This window comes from Oncorhynchus mykiss, chromosome 7, assembly GCF_057628025.1.
Source record: "Oncorhynchus mykiss isolate SJ-2025 chromosome 7, ASM5762802v1, whole genome shotgun sequence".
Lineage (NCBI taxonomy): Eukaryota > Metazoa > Chordata > Actinopteri > Salmoniformes > Salmonidae > Oncorhynchus > Oncorhynchus mykiss.
The window spans coordinates 52808137-52823619 of NC_143028.1; the positions used below are offsets into that span (position 1 = coordinate 52808137).

The 15483-nt window shown below is 43.1% G+C and overlaps 1 long non-coding RNA gene across 1 annotated transcript; it reads right to left on the bottom strand.

The window, feature by feature from the left end:
- Positions 1–1169: 1169 nt before the first annotated feature.
- LOC149982589 (uncharacterized) lies at positions 1170–7973 on the bottom strand. The gene is made up of 3 exons (XR_016497536.1): positions 7370–7973; positions 4177–4274; positions 1170–2733 (listed from the first exon to the last, which is right to left on the bottom strand). It is a non-coding gene; the product is annotated as an uncharacterized LOC149982589 (long non-coding RNA).
- Between the last annotated feature and the right edge of the window lie 7510 nt (positions 7974–15483).

Here is a 15483-nt window from a genome sequence, read left to right on the forward strand (position 1 = left end):
ATAGTATGTCTAGCAAATATATCCCTCTGGGTAATAAATATTCTCCACTCTACTCTACTCTCGAGTATGGAGGTTTGTGCACACAAACAGTGTTGAAGCAGTATATTTTTTATGAGCACATGGAAGTTGTGCGTGTTTATGAGGTGGCAGGAGGTGGGACACCTGTTCTGATGTCCAGGTGTGTAAAGATGTGTGTCTGATGACAGGACCATGACAGCATATCTTCTGTTGACAGACATGATCCGGGTTCCATACTCTATCTCATCCCTTCTCTTCACTTCCATCACTTGTTTCTGTCATCCATCAGCTCCTGCCTTCTTCTCCTTTCTCCTCCTGGCCCTCTAAGCTGCTCCTCATCTGCCTTTCTCATTCATCTCCTTCTCTGGCCTAGGGTGGGGCCAAGGGGGACTGGGGAGTCTAGCACTCTCGTCCTCTCAGAGTTGCAGGTCTCAATGGATATGTCACCCAGGAAGGAGGGTGTTTGTTTATGCCTGAATTCTGTTGGTCTGTTGTGTTAGTAAGGATGATCTCCACAGGGTTGTGTGTGTGTGTGTGTGTGTGTGTGTGCGCGCGCGCTTGGTGCGTGTGTGTACATTGTTAGGACCCGCCCTTGGGCTGTGTTTTTTCTGGAGCACATGAACAGCTCCATCGTCAGTCAACCTGTCTCTGCTGAACATCACTTCAGTCAGCACCTAAACACACACTGCCAGTCAATGTGGATTAGCGCTACATCACTGACACACCAGCACAATGGACTTTACCCTGGGGATCACACAGGAGTGTCAGGGCTGGGTTTTGGTGCAGGAGGATTTCACTCAGTGTGTCTGTGGCTGTTTGTGTTACCTTCACTGCCCTGTTTCATGTCCTTGTTGTATCCTGTACACTCTCATAGGTTTGCACTGTGTGTGTGATGTCTGTGAGTGTGTGTGTTTCTGTGTGTGTGTGCAGTAAGGTTTGTGGGGGTACCTCTTTGATGTGTGATGAAAGGGGACCCATATGCACTCAGTCTCACAGCAACAACCATGCTGCTCCCACCACAATGTGAAATCTTCTCACTGGAAGTCTGTCTGGATCTGAATCATTAGACAACAAGAGACTGGAGCCTCTGAGCCAATGATTGCAATGTCAGTCATTGACTCATGTAATCAAATGAAATGTGGCTCTCCCAATGATTTTTTATTTCACCTTTATTTAACCAGGTAGGCTAGTTGAGAACAAGTTCTCATTTGCAACTGCGACCTGGCCAAGACAAAGCGTAGCAATTCGACACATACAACAACACAGAGTTACACATGGAATAAACAAAACATACAGTCAATAATACAATAGAACAAAACAAAACAAAAAGTCTATATACAGTGAGTGCAAATGAGGTAAGTTAAGGAAATAAATAGGCCATGGTGGCGAAATAATTACAATATAGCAATTAACCTCTCTGATCTCCCAAACCCGGATCCGGTATCGTGACTACAGCCTCAAGCTCATTACCATAACGCAACGTTAACTATTCATGAAAATCGCAAATGAAATGAAATAAATATGCCATCTCGCAAGCTTAGCCTTTTGTAAACAACACTGTCATCTCAGATTTTCAAAATATGCTTCTCAACCATAGGAAAACAATAATTTGTGTAAAAGTAGCTAGCTAGCGTAGCATTTAGCGTTAGCATTAGCGTTAGCATCCAGCACGCAACATTTCAACAAAAACATAAAAGCCTTCAAATAAAATAATTTACCTTTGAAGAACTTCTGATGTTTTCAATGAGGATACTCTCAGTTAGATAGCAGATGCTCAGTTTTTCCAAAAAGATTATTTGTGTATTAGAAATAGCTCCGTTTTATACATCACATTTGGCTACCAAAAAAACCCGAAAATTCAGTCCTCAAAACGCAAACTTTTTTCCAAATTAACTCCATAATATCGACTGAAAACATGGCAAACGTTGTTTAGAATCAATCATCAAGGTGTTTTTCACATATCTCTTCATTGATATATCGTTCTTGGACACATGGTTTCTCCCCTATATCAAATGGAAAAGTACAAGCAGCTGGCAATTGCGCACCGAATTCCACGCAGGACACCAGGCGGACACTTGGAAAATGTAGTCTCTTATGGTCAATCTTCCAATGATATGCCTACAAATACGTCACAATGCTGCTAAGACCTTGGGCGAACGACAGAAAGTGTAGGCTCATTCCTTGCGCAATCACAGCCATATAAGGAGACAATGGAAAACAGAGCTTCAGAAATTCTGCTAATTTCCTGGTTGATGCATCATCTTGGTTTCGCCTGTAGAATGAGTTCTGGGGCACTTACAGACAAAATCTTTGCAGATTCTGAAACTTCAGAGTGTTTTCTTTCCAAAACTGTCAAGAATATGCATAGTCGAGCATCTTTTCGTGACAAAATATCGCGCTTAAAACGGGAACGTTTTTTATCCAAAAATGAAATAGCGCCCCTAGAGATCTAACAGGTTAAAAACTGGAATGGTAGATTGGCAGAAGATGAATGTGCAGGTAGAGATACTGGCTTGCAAAGGAGCTAAATAAATAAATAAATAAATACCAGTATGGGATGAGGTAGGTAGATAGATGGGCTGTTTACAGATGGTGTGATCAGGTGCAGTGATCTGTAAGCTGCTCTGACAGCTGGTGCTTAAAGCTAGTGAGGGAGATGTGAGTCTCCAGCTTCAGAGATTTTTGCAATTCGTTCCAGTCATGGGTAGCAGAGAACTGGAAGGAAAGACGACCAAAGAAGGAATTGGCTTTGGGGGTGACCAGTGAGATATACCTTCTGGAGCGCGTGCTACGAGTGGGTGCTGCTCGGGTGACCAGTGTGCTCAGATAAGGCGGGGCTTTACCTAACAGAGACTTGTAGATAACCTGTAGCCAGTGGATTTGGCAACGAGTATGAAGCAATGGGCCAACCTATGAGAGCATACAAGTCGCAATGGTGGGTAGTGTATGGGGCTTTGGTGACAAAACGGATGGCACTATGATAGATTGCATCCAGTTTGTTGAGTAGATTGTTTTGAGGCTATTTTATAGACGACATCACCGAAGTCGAGGATTGGTAGGATGGTCAGTTTTACGAGGGTATGTTTGGCAGCATGAGTGAAGGATGCTTTGTTGCGATATAGGAAGCCGATTCTAGATTTAAGTTTGGATTGGAGATGCTTAATGTGAGTCTAGAAGGAGAGTTTACAGTCTAAACAGATACCCAGGTATTTGTAGTTGTCCACGTATTCTAAGTCAGAGCCGTCCAGAGTAGTGATGCTGGACGGGCGGGCGGGTGCGGGCAGTGATCGATTGAATAGCATGCATTTAGTTTAATTTGCGTTTAAGAGCAGTTGGAGGCCACGGAAGGAGAGTTGTATGGCATTGAAGCTCGCCTGGAGGTTAGTTAACACAGTGTCCAAGGAGGGGCCAGAAGAATACAGAATGGTGTCGTCTGTGTAGAGGTGGATCAGAGAATCACCAGCAGCAAGAGCAACATCATTGATGTATACAGAAAAGAGAGTCGGCCCGAGAATTTAACCCTGTGGCACACCCATAGAGACTGTCAGAGGACCGGACAACAGTCCCTCCGATTTGACACACTGAACTCTATCAGAGAAGTATTTGCTTAACCAGGCGAGGCAATCATTTGAGAACCCAAGGCTGTCGAGTCTGCCAATAAGAATGTTGTGATTGACAGAGTCGAAAGCCTTGGCCAGGTCGATGAATACGTCTGCACAGTAATGTCTCTTATCGATGGCGGTTATGATGTCGTTTAGAACCTTGAGCGTGGCTGAGGTGCACCCATGACCAGCTCTGAAACCAGATTGCATAGCGGAGAAGGTATGGTGGGATTCGAAATGGTCAGTAATCTGTTTGTTAACCTCTAGCGTCGCGCAAACCCGTATCCGGGAGCGTAATCATAGCCTCAAGCTCATTACCATAACGTAACATTAACTATTCATGAAAATCGCAAATGAAATGAAAGAAATATATTGACTCACAAGCTTAGCCTTTTGTTATCAACACTGTCATCTCAGATTTTCAAAAAATGCTTTTCAACCATAGCTACACAAGCATTTGTGTAAGAGTATTGATAGCTAGCATAGCATTAAGCCTAGCATTCAGCAGGCAACATTTTCACAAAAACAAGAAAAGCATTCAAATAAAATCATTTACCTTTGAAGAACTTCGGATGTTTTCAATGAGGAGACTCTTTTTTTCCAAAAATATTATTTGTGTAGCAGAAATCGCTCCGTTTTGTTCATCACGGTTGGCTAAGAAAAAAAAAAAAAAATTCAGTCATTACAACGCCAAACTTTTTTCCAAATTAACTCCATAATATCGACAGAAACATGGCAAACGTTGTTTAGAATCAATCCTCAAGGTGTTTTCACATATCTATTCGATGATAAATAATTTGTGGCAGTTGGGTTTCTCCTCGGGAGCAAACAGAAAAATACACGCAGCTGGAGATTACGCAATAATTGCGACGGAGGCCACCTGGTATATGTAGTGTAAAATGGTCAATTTTCCAATGATATGCCTACAATACGTCACAATGCTGTCGACACTATGGGGAAACGACAGAAAGTCTAAGCTCATTCGTGACCCATACACAGCCATATAAGGACGCATTAAAACACAGCACCTTCAAAATCTGGGTGCACTTTCTGTTTGAAATGTCATCTTGGTTTCGCCTGTAGCATCAGTTCTGGGGCACTCACAGACAATATCTTTGCAGATTTAGAAACGTCAGAGTGTTTTCTTTCCAAAGCTGTCAATTATATGCATAGTCGAGCATCTTTTCGTGACAAAATATTGCGCTTAAAACGGGAACGTTTTTTTATCCAATAATGAAATAGCGCCCCCAGAGTTCCAAGATGTGAACTTGTCTTTCGGAGTAAGACAGGGTAGGATAGATATAGGTCTGTAGCAGTCTGGGTCTAGAGTGTCACCCCCTTTGAAGAGGGGGATGACCGTGGCAGCTTTCCAATCTTTGGGAATCTCAGATGATACGAAAGGGAGGTTGAACAGGCTAGTAATAGGGGTTGCAACAATTTCGGCAGATATTTTTAGAAAGAGAGGGTCCAGATTGTCTACCCCAGCTGATTTGTAGGGGTACAGATTTTGCAGCTCTTTCAGAACATCAGCTATCTGGATTTGGGTAAAGGAGAAATGGTGGGGGCTTTGGCGGGTTGCTGTGGAGGGTGCCGGGCAGTTGACCGGGGTAGGGGTAGCCAAGTGGAAAGCATGGCCAGCCATAGAGAAATGTTTATTGAAATTCTAAATTATAGTGGATTTATCAGTGGTGATAGTGTTTCCTAGCCTCAGAGCAGTGGGCAGCTGGGATGAGGTGCTCTTATTCTCCATGGACTTTACAGTGTCCCAGAACTTTTTTGAGTTAGTACCTCAGGATGCAAATTTCTGTTTGAAAAAGCTTGCCTTAGCTTTTCTAACTGCCTGTGTATATTTGTTCCTAACTTCCCTGAAAAGTTGCATATCACAGGGGCTATTTGATGATCATGCAGAACGCCACAGGATATTTTTGTGCTGGTCAAGGCCAGACAGGTCTGGAGTGAACCAAGGACTATATCTATTCCTAGTTCCAAATTTTTTGAGAGGGGCATGCTTATTTAAGATGGTGAGGAAGGCACTTTTAAAGAATAGCCAGGCATCATCTACTGACGGGATGTTTCAGGGAGCGTTTGACAGTGATGAGGGGTGGTCGTTTGGTTGCAGACCCATTACGGATGCAGGCAATGAGGCAGTGATCGCTGAGATCTTGATTGAAAACAGAGGTGTATTTGGAGGGCGAGTTAGTTAGGATGACATCTATGAGGGTGCCCGTGTTTACTGATTTGGGGTTGAACCTGGTAGGTTCATGGATAATTTGTGTGAGATTGAGGGCATCAAGCTTAGTTTGTAGGATGGCCGGGGTGTTAAACATGTCCCAGTTTAGGTCACCTAGTAGCATGAGCTCAGAAGATAGATGGGGGTTAATCAATTCACATATGGTATCGAGGGCACAGCTGGAGCAGAGGGAGGTCTATAGCAAGCGGCAACAGTGAAAGACTTGTTTCTGGAAAGGTGAATTTTTAGAAGTAGAAGCTCAAATAGTTTGGGAACAGACTTAGATAGTAATACAGAACTCTGCAGGCTATCTCTGCAGTAGATTGCAACACCGCCCCCTTTGGCAGTTCTATCTTGGCGGAAAACGTTATAGTTAGGAATGGAAATGTCAAGGTTTTTGGTGGTTTTCCTAAGCCAGGATTCAGACACGGCTAAGACATCTGGGTTGGCAGTGTGCTAAAGCAGTGAGTAAAACAAACTTAGGGAGTAGGCGTCTAATGTTAACATGCATGAAACCAAGGCTTTTACGTTTACAGAAGTCAACAAATGAGAGCACCTGTGGGGTGGGAGTGGAGCTAGGCACTGCAGGACCTAGATTAACCTCCACATCACCAGAGCAAAAGAGGAGAAGTAGGATAAGGGTATGGCTAAAGACTATACGAACTGGCCGTCTAGCACGTTCAGAACAGAGAGTAAAAGGAGCAGGTTTCTGGGCACGATAGCATAGATTCAAGGCATAGTGTACAGACAAAGGTAAGGTAGGATGTGAGTACATTGGAGGTAAACCTAGGCATTGAGTAATGAAGAGAGAGATATAGTCTCTAGAGATGTTTAAACCAGGTGATGTCATTGCATATGTAGGAGGTGGAACAACATGGTTGGTTAAGGCATATTGAGCAGGGCTAGAGGCTCTACAGTGAAATAAGACAGTAATCACTAACCAGGACAGTAATGGACAAGGCATATTGATATTAGAGAGAGGCATGCATAGCCAAGTGAACATATGGGTTCAATGAGTGGTTGGGCTGGCTGGGGACACAGCGATTCAGACAGTTAAACAAGCTAGCAGCTGGTAGACCGGGGCAAGCTAGCAGTTAGCAGGCCGGGTAAGCAAGCAAGCAGTTAGCATGGGCTAGCAGTTACAGACCGGGCAGGTAAGCTAGCAGTTAGCAGGACGGGGCCGGAAACTAGCAGTTAGTAGACCGGGGCAAGCTAGCAGTTAGCAGGCCTGGTTAGCAAGCAACCGGGTAGCAGGGGATAGCAGTTAGCAGACTGGGTTAGCAAGCAAGCATTTAGCAAGGGCTAGCAGTTAGCAGACCGTGCAGGCAAGCTAGCAGTTAGCCGACCGAGTTAGCAAGCAAGCAGATAGCAGGGTCTAGAAAGTTAGCCTTTGTGGGACGTCGCCTCTTCGTGCGGTGATGTCGATAGACCAGTTGTGGAATTAGTAGGGTTCCAAGTAGCTCTAGGTAGCTAGCAGGCCTAGCTGGTTAGCATAATGGGCCTTCAGCGGGCGTCGCACCTGAGGGGCCTGTTGGGAGTCCTCGGGCAGATTATGTAGGTATTCCAGTCGTAGGGGATCTGCAGGGTCCATGCCCCGTACCGGCTGTAGAAGGGGTCTGGATATTGTAGCCCAGGAGTATAGTTCGGTGGTAGCACAGGAACCCTGGCCATGGCTAACTTCAAGCTAATTTGTGCTTGCTCTGGGATGGAAACGCTAGCCAGGAGTAGTCATCCGGGATTGCGGTTAGCTAGTTGTGAAGATCCAGATGAAAACGTTCAGTTTGCGGTAGGAATCCAGGGATAAAAATAACAGGTCCGTTATGCTCTGGTTAGAGTCACGTTGTTCGAACTGACGAGAGCTTTCCGAGCTGAAGGTTAGCTGATACCGCTGGCAATGGTTTGCTGACTGATAGCTGGTAGTTAGCTGGCTAGCTTCAGTTGAGGGATTCCAGATCCGAAGTAAATATAAATACTTTAGGGGAAAAAAAAGCAGATCCACGCCACATTGGGTGAGGCGGGTTGCAGGAGAGTATTTAGATGGAGGTTTAAAATGTTTTAAAGGATATATGATGAAAAAGATGTAAAACGATATTACAAGGGACACGACAGGACAAAGACGTCTGACTGCTGCGCCATCTTGGATATTTTGATGACCTGACTGTTGGCCCATACCACAGAACTTTACCACTGGAATAAGATTCATTACTTGGATGAGTCAGTGATAAATGAATGACACTATTGTTCATAGTCAATTGCCTTGAAATTGTCTGGACATAATGACACAAAACCCTTATGATACCAAACCTGCAAATGAGAGTCAAATGACATAATCACAGTGAGTCAGTCTCTATCAATTCATCCCCTGTGTTCATTTGTGCAGCAGGAGAACAATGCCAGTAGCCTTGGTAAAGTCCTGGCTGTAGTAGCGCCTCAAAATAATTATAATAATTTTGACCAATGACCCCCTTTACTTCTCCTCTATCCCTATGTTAAATAAACTCTACTCTCTATCATGGCTTCAAATATATTACTTTTGTATTAAAATGGAAAACACTTCCTCCAAAATGTGATTGTAATACCAACAGTGGCTTGCGAAAGTATTCCCCCCCTTGGCATTTTTCCTATTTTGTTGCCTTACAACCTGGAATTAAAATCGATTTTGGGGGGGTTGTATCATTTGATTTACATAACATGCCTACCACTTTGAAGATGCAAAATATGTTTTATTGTGAAACAAACAAGAAATAAGACAAAAAAACATAACTATTAACCCTCCCCCCAAAGTCAATACTTTGTAGAGACGCCTTTTGCAGCAATTACAGTTGCAAGTATCTTGGGGTATGTCTCTATAAGCTTGGCACATCTAGCCACCGGGATTTTTGCCCATTCTTCAAGGCAAAACTGCATAAACTCCTTCAAGTTGGATGGGTTCTGCTGGTGTTCAACAATCTTTAAGTCATACCACAGATTCTCAATTGGATTGAAGTCTGGGCTTTGACTAGGCCATTCCAAGAGATTTAAATGTTTCCCCTTAAACCACTCGAGGGTTGCTTTAGCAGTATGCTTTGGGTCATTGTCCTGCTGGAAGGTGAACCTCCGTCCCAGTCTCAAATCTCTTGAAGACTGAAACAGGTTTACCTCAAGAATTTCCCTGTATTTAGCACCATCCATCATTCCTTAAATTCTGACCAGTTTCCCAGTCCCTGCCGATGAAAAACATACCCACAGCATGATCCTGCCACCACCATGCTTCACTGTGCAGATAGTGTTCTCAGGGTGATGAGAGGTGTTGGGTTTGCGCCACACGTAGCGTTTTCCTTGATGGCCAAAAATAAAAAAAAATTGTCTCATCTAACCAGAGTACCTTCTTCCATATGTTTGGGGAGTCTCCCAAATGCCTTTTGATGAACACCAAATGTGTTTGTTTATTTTTTCCTTAAGCAATGGCTTTTTTCTGGCCACTCTTCCGTAAAGTCCAGCTCTGTAGAGTGTATGGCTTAAAGTGGTCCTATGGACAGATACTCCAATCTCCGCTGTGGAGCTTTGCAGCTCCTTCAGGGTTATCTTTGGTCACTTTGATTAATGCCCTCCTTGCCTGGTCCATGAGTTTTGGTGGGCGGCCCTCTCTTGGCAGGTTTGTTGTGGTGCCATATTCTTTCAATGTTTTAATAATGGATTTAATGGTTCTCTGTGTGATGTTCAAAGTTTCAGATATTTGTTTAGAACCCAACCCTGATCTGTACTTCTCCACAACTTTGTGCCTGACCTGTTTGGAGAGCTCCTTGGTCTTCATGGTGCCGCATGCTTGGTGGTGCCCCTTGCTTAGTGGTGTTGCAGACTCTGAGGCCTTTCAGAACAGGTGTATATATACTGAGATCATGTGACACTTAAATAAAGTCCACCTGTGTACAATCTAGCTAATTATGTGACTTCTGAAGGTAATTGGTTGCACCAGATCTTATTTAGGGGGTCATAGCAAAGAGCGTGAACACATATGCACGCACAACTTTTCTGTTTTTTAAAACGTTTTTATAATTTTTCATTTCACTTCACCAATTTGAAATATTTTGTGTATGTCCATTACATGAAATCCAAATAAAAATAAATGTTTCAATTACAGGTTGTAATGCAACAAAATAGGAAAAATGTCAAGGGGGTGAATAATTTTTCAAGGCACTGTATTCATCTACCACTGCAAAATCCAATAGCACTAATGTTATAGCCCATGACTATAAAGGACCTTGGTAGGGCCATAATGACGAGAGAGATTAGTGACACGGATCCATCATCTCATCGCAGAGTAATGGGAGGTCAGCAGTGGCCTATAATGAGAATGTGTGGGGGGCGCAAGTAATAGGGAATTACATTTTCTAAAGGGGGATAGACTATAGAGGCATGAGACAGGCTAGATAGAGGACATGAGATTGTTTGGTAAAAGGGAATTAGCATTAAGCTGTAAATTGAAAGTAAAGCGACAAAAGGAGACATACTGAGAAATGGAGAGGAGAGAGAGGAGGTGTCTCCATTTGCCTTCTCTGGTGGGAGTAATGAGAGTGAGAGTGTGGCAGACGCAGGGGGCGGACTCCATTTTTCAGGTTAATTTTGGGTCTGAAAATCAGTTGCTGTCAGGCACAGGGACAGAAAGAGACTGACTATGGGCAGGCACAGACAAAAGTTACAACAGGACTCAATACAAGGAGAGAGGGAATGAGAGAGAGAGTTAAAAAGTGCGAGTGGGAAAGTCAAGAGAGCAAAAGTAACTGAGGTGAGAGTGAGTACAAGACATGGAGAAAGCTAAGTGTAGCAGAAAAGATGCATGGAGAGAGAAACTGACAGGGCCGACTCAATGGGTGGCAAAGCCAGGCATGGACCTCCCCCGCAGATAGAATTTGTGCCCTCCTCCAAGGTTTGTTTCCCCATAAACATAACAAATGGTATATGAATTACCATGCCCGGTTTGCAAATGTACCGCCGCTGGGCCTACCAGTAGCGCAGACCCAGACAGAGGCTATATGCCGGTGTGTGCTCATGATCTGAGGAGGGGGAAAGAGGGAGGGAAGGGGGATGTAATAATGTAACATTTAGTCATTCAAATCCAAAAATGCATTCTGATTGGGCATCTAGCCATGCAATTGCATAAGGTACTGCCTTCATTACCTTGTTTAGGAAGCTTATTGGATCCCAGGACAGGGTAAAATTGGGGGGAAAAGTTGTTTACTTTTACATACAGCTACAGCTAGCGTCGTTAAGCTTTGGTAGTGGGGCACTGACTTAATAATTATAGCTAGTTAGCTAAGCTTTGATCAGCATGGATATCCGAAAATGGCTGGGCACTGCCAAGAACAAAAAACCTGAGGACCACCATGTCGAGACCGATGCTGAGCGTACCTAGCAGCTTGCTAGCCTGACCACTGAGGTTGAGGAGCAAATGCAAAATGCAATACCCGCCCATCCCCCATGCCTCCTGCTGACCAACAAGACAGAGAAAAGCCATGGCCTAGCACCAGCAGCATGAGGGTAACATCACAACAAGCACCTGCACCACCGTTACCCCAGCCACTAGCACCTGACGACCTCAGTGATGATGAGCCAGCGCGGGTTTGTCTTTCAGTGGGAGAAAACAGGCCTTTTGTAGCACCTGGTTGTGGTGCACGCTATGCCGTTTCAGGAGGCGATTGAATACTTTTTTGTGTGTAGACTGCACAGACTTCTTGATCAGAGATGGACTGTGTCGTGGAAATGTCAGTACTGAGAGACTTTGTAAGTTCTTCAAACGATCATCTTTATTTAATGTTGATTAATTATTGCAATAAGTGAACCAGTCTGAGTAGCCTGTACAGACAATGCACAGTTTTTATATAGCTGATACCAAGAATGCTCAGTCATGGCTGGTTCCAGCCCTCCCATAAAGATGGTGGCGCACCATAAGCCACTTTGGGTTCATCCTGTGGTCATCTGCCTCTGGTGTTGTCTGTCTCCCAGATGCCAGGATAATTAGGAATACTGAGGCCTTTGTTCTGCTCCTCCAGGCTATCTCTCACTGTCTTACTGTTTAGTTAAGTAAATCATTGTTAAATATCCAACAAATCAGGTAAATATGTAATTTTTCTATCACAACTGGCAACCTCAACACGGTGTCAGTCATTTTGAAATCAAGTGACAACATCACAGAGATGCTCGTTGAAATCAAATATATTTGTGCATATGGCACAGAAGTGAGACTTGAGGCCACATGCTTCTTGAAAGCAGTGGCAGAGGAGGGCAGAGCTTTAAATGTATTGCTAACATGACTCACAAAATCCTGGTGCTTCTCGACCCTCCAAACAAGTTACTGCAGTCTGAAGCAACTGATCTGCACACCGGTGTAAAACTTGTTTGCAGTACATATGGGTGTGTTGACAAACTGTGATGTGATGCTGAATTCAAAAAGCTTTGGGAGGCATGCCAGGAGGGCACGAGCACACCAGCTCCAAGCAAACGATGGAGACTCGTGAGTAAAACTTTGAAAGAGTATGTAGTTCAAAGCACAGTAGGTCAGCATGATGATGGAGACGAGGGAATGTAAACAACTGTTTTTCAGCACTTCAGATGCTGTGCTGTGGGAAATGTCATCTAATTTAGGGAAGGAATTAGTCAACTGGTGGAAGCTCTGTGCGTCATGGATCCAAAGAGCCCAGACTTTTTGGATGTGAACAACGTCAAGCTAGATCTAACCAAAACTGAACCAGTGGAAGCAGAATTTATTGAGACTCGTACATTCTTGCAAAGTGAAATAGCAACCACAGCCAGCAACAACAAATGGACCCCACTCAGTGTCCTTCAAAGATCGGACGGCCTTTGTCAGCAATGTTGACTGTGCTGTTGGCACTGATAGATGTATTAACATTTGGGGCATCTACAGCAATGTGCAAACATTCCTTCTCCACCCTGAATGATGTATGCAGTGAGCACAGACGCAGCATGTTACAACAACAAAAGCCCAGCTTGTCCATCTGGCATTTTAGAGGGGCCTGACAAGTACATTTCGCCAGGAAGGAGAATGAAATCAGAAACTTTTCATGAGTTTCAACACATAATCAAAGAGGCAGCAGCTCTTCTGAAAGGTAAGCTACTATCTTTATGGCTCTGTCCATTGTGCCTTAATCATAAATTTGTTGGTTTTCCCTCATGTAAGCCTGATTGTTTGTCAGATTTTTTAACATAATGTATAGCTACTTTAGGCCTTTGTTTTTTACTTCAATGCAGGTTAGATTTATCTTTGATTCTTAATATCATTGTCTGTTTTTTGTGGGTATAATTGCTATTGATATATATACAGATTTGTGTTATTTTATGGGTATAGTGACAATGAGGTGAGCTCTGGTGCGGTGCTCCTATTGTCCTGGCTGTCCACTTCAGTGGTGCTGAAATTGGCAGCTCATCCTTTCATCCCCCTGACTGGCGGTAGCCTTCTCTCCATGGTCCTGAATTGTTGTTTTAATGAGCGCATCTTGGGCTACCAGTCTTCATGGGGATTCTCTTCAACATTGCATGCTTTTATTGTGTGCAAAATTAAATTTGTTGTGTATATGGCTACATTTCAGATAGGTCTAAATTGTTTAAAACATTTTGTATGTTGCAATAGTATAGGACCAATACCGTGTGTAGCCTACTAAAAGAGGTAGACAAACGTTCACTCTGTTATCATTAATTTGCATTACACACAGTTGTTGTGTGGTAGGCTATTGTAAAAGTGATGTCAACACTATGAAGGCACGCAGCTTACTTTATGGCCCCTCCCTGCTCTCTTGCTGTAACGTGTGTGTGTGTTGCTCTCTGAATTGGCATTTACTCTTATTCGTGGCAGATTCAAATTGGCTACTGTCATGTAGGACATTTCACACCAGCTATGAATATAGTTGGATTTAGTTTGCTTTTCTGAAACTCTCCCATAGAAAATGTTGCACACCTGGAGATGTGGAGGCTTGGCTTACTGTAGATTATGCTCATTGCGTAGTGTCACAAATTTGACTAATGCAGCCTATAGTTGTAGTAATTGATGTTTACATTATGAAGCCTGTGAGAATATTTGATGGCCTACTGGTGCTCATTCTGTCGAGCTGATCTGTGCTTTTTGGTAGGCGCAAATTATGTGTAGGCCTATGGCAGCTACAAGGTTGTTGATGTGCATTTCAGAAATGTTTTTGTAAATTTGAAAAGCAATAGGACCAATCTACCTTTTTTTATTAGGGCTCTAAAGCAAAACTAGTTGTGCCCCTCCATGGATTTAAAATACCCCTCAGGCGTGTCATCCTGGAGTCGGGCCTGGAAACTGAGTTGTTTTTCCTGCATATAGAGAAAGAGATGGTGGTGCAGGGAGGGAGTGGAAATAGTTTGGACAGGAGAGGGGTAGGTAAAGAGAGATAGTGGGGATGGGAGATTGATAGAGATGGTAAATACTACAATGACAGTGATTTACTGCACTGGGAAATTGGAAGCTGAAGGCAGAGAGAGAAGGAATGAGTGGAAACCGGAGTGAGAAAACATTATATACACCACACACAGGGCAGCCCTCATTTTCACTGGAAAACCTGAGAGAAAGCAGTGTCCTCTCCAATCTGTTCATTTATGTGTGTGACTGTGAATGTCTTTTCAGTTTCTATGCATACTATTCCTATATATACCAACTATATAGGTCTAATTGCTATATGAGATTGGAACATTACACATTGGCATCAAATTGCCTTTCTGATATACAGTGGGGCAAAAAAGTATTTAGTCAGCCACCAATTGTGCAAATTCTCCCACTTAAAAAGATGAGAGAGGCCTGTACTTTTCATCATAGGTACACTTCAACTATGACAGACAAAATGAGAAAATAAATCCAGAAAATCACATTGTAGGATTTTTTATGAATTTATTTACAAATTATGGTGGCCATAGATGTGATTGTCTGTAAATGAGATTATCAGGATCCGATGAAACCGTGACTGCAATTCAGAATAACCAGGAGGAGTCTGAGTGTCATCTGCATAAAGAAGCACTATCGTTGTTAATTTGGAACACTGTGTGTTCTTGGCTGTGATTGCAGCACAATCTTGAGTGTGTATTGTATTCTATCAGCCATTAATTCAGTTGCTGAGCACAGATGAGAACATCTGGTAGACATGATTGTGACTGCTATTTGGAAGACAGCGCAGTGTCAGTGAACGATGTCTTTGACCTCCTTTGAATGAGGCAGTGTATATCTAATCATTAAGGTCTGAGGAGATGTGGTACAGTGCTTTTGGAAAGTATTCCGACCCCATGACTTTTTACACATTTTGTAACATTACAGCCTTGTTCTAAAATGTATTTATTTTTTTATCCTCATCAATCTACTCACAATAACAGGTTTTAAGAAATTGTTGCTAATTTAATTAAAAACATAAACCAGAAAAACCTTATTTACATAAGTATTCAGATCCTTTGCTATGAGACTAGAATTTGAGCTCAGGTGCATCCTGTTTGCATCGGTCATCCTTGAGATGTCTCTACAACTTGATTGGAGTCCACCTGTGGTATATTCAATTGATTGGACATGATTTGGAAAGGCACACATCTGTTTAAATGAGGTCCCACAGTTGACAATAGATTTCAGAGCAAAAACCAAGC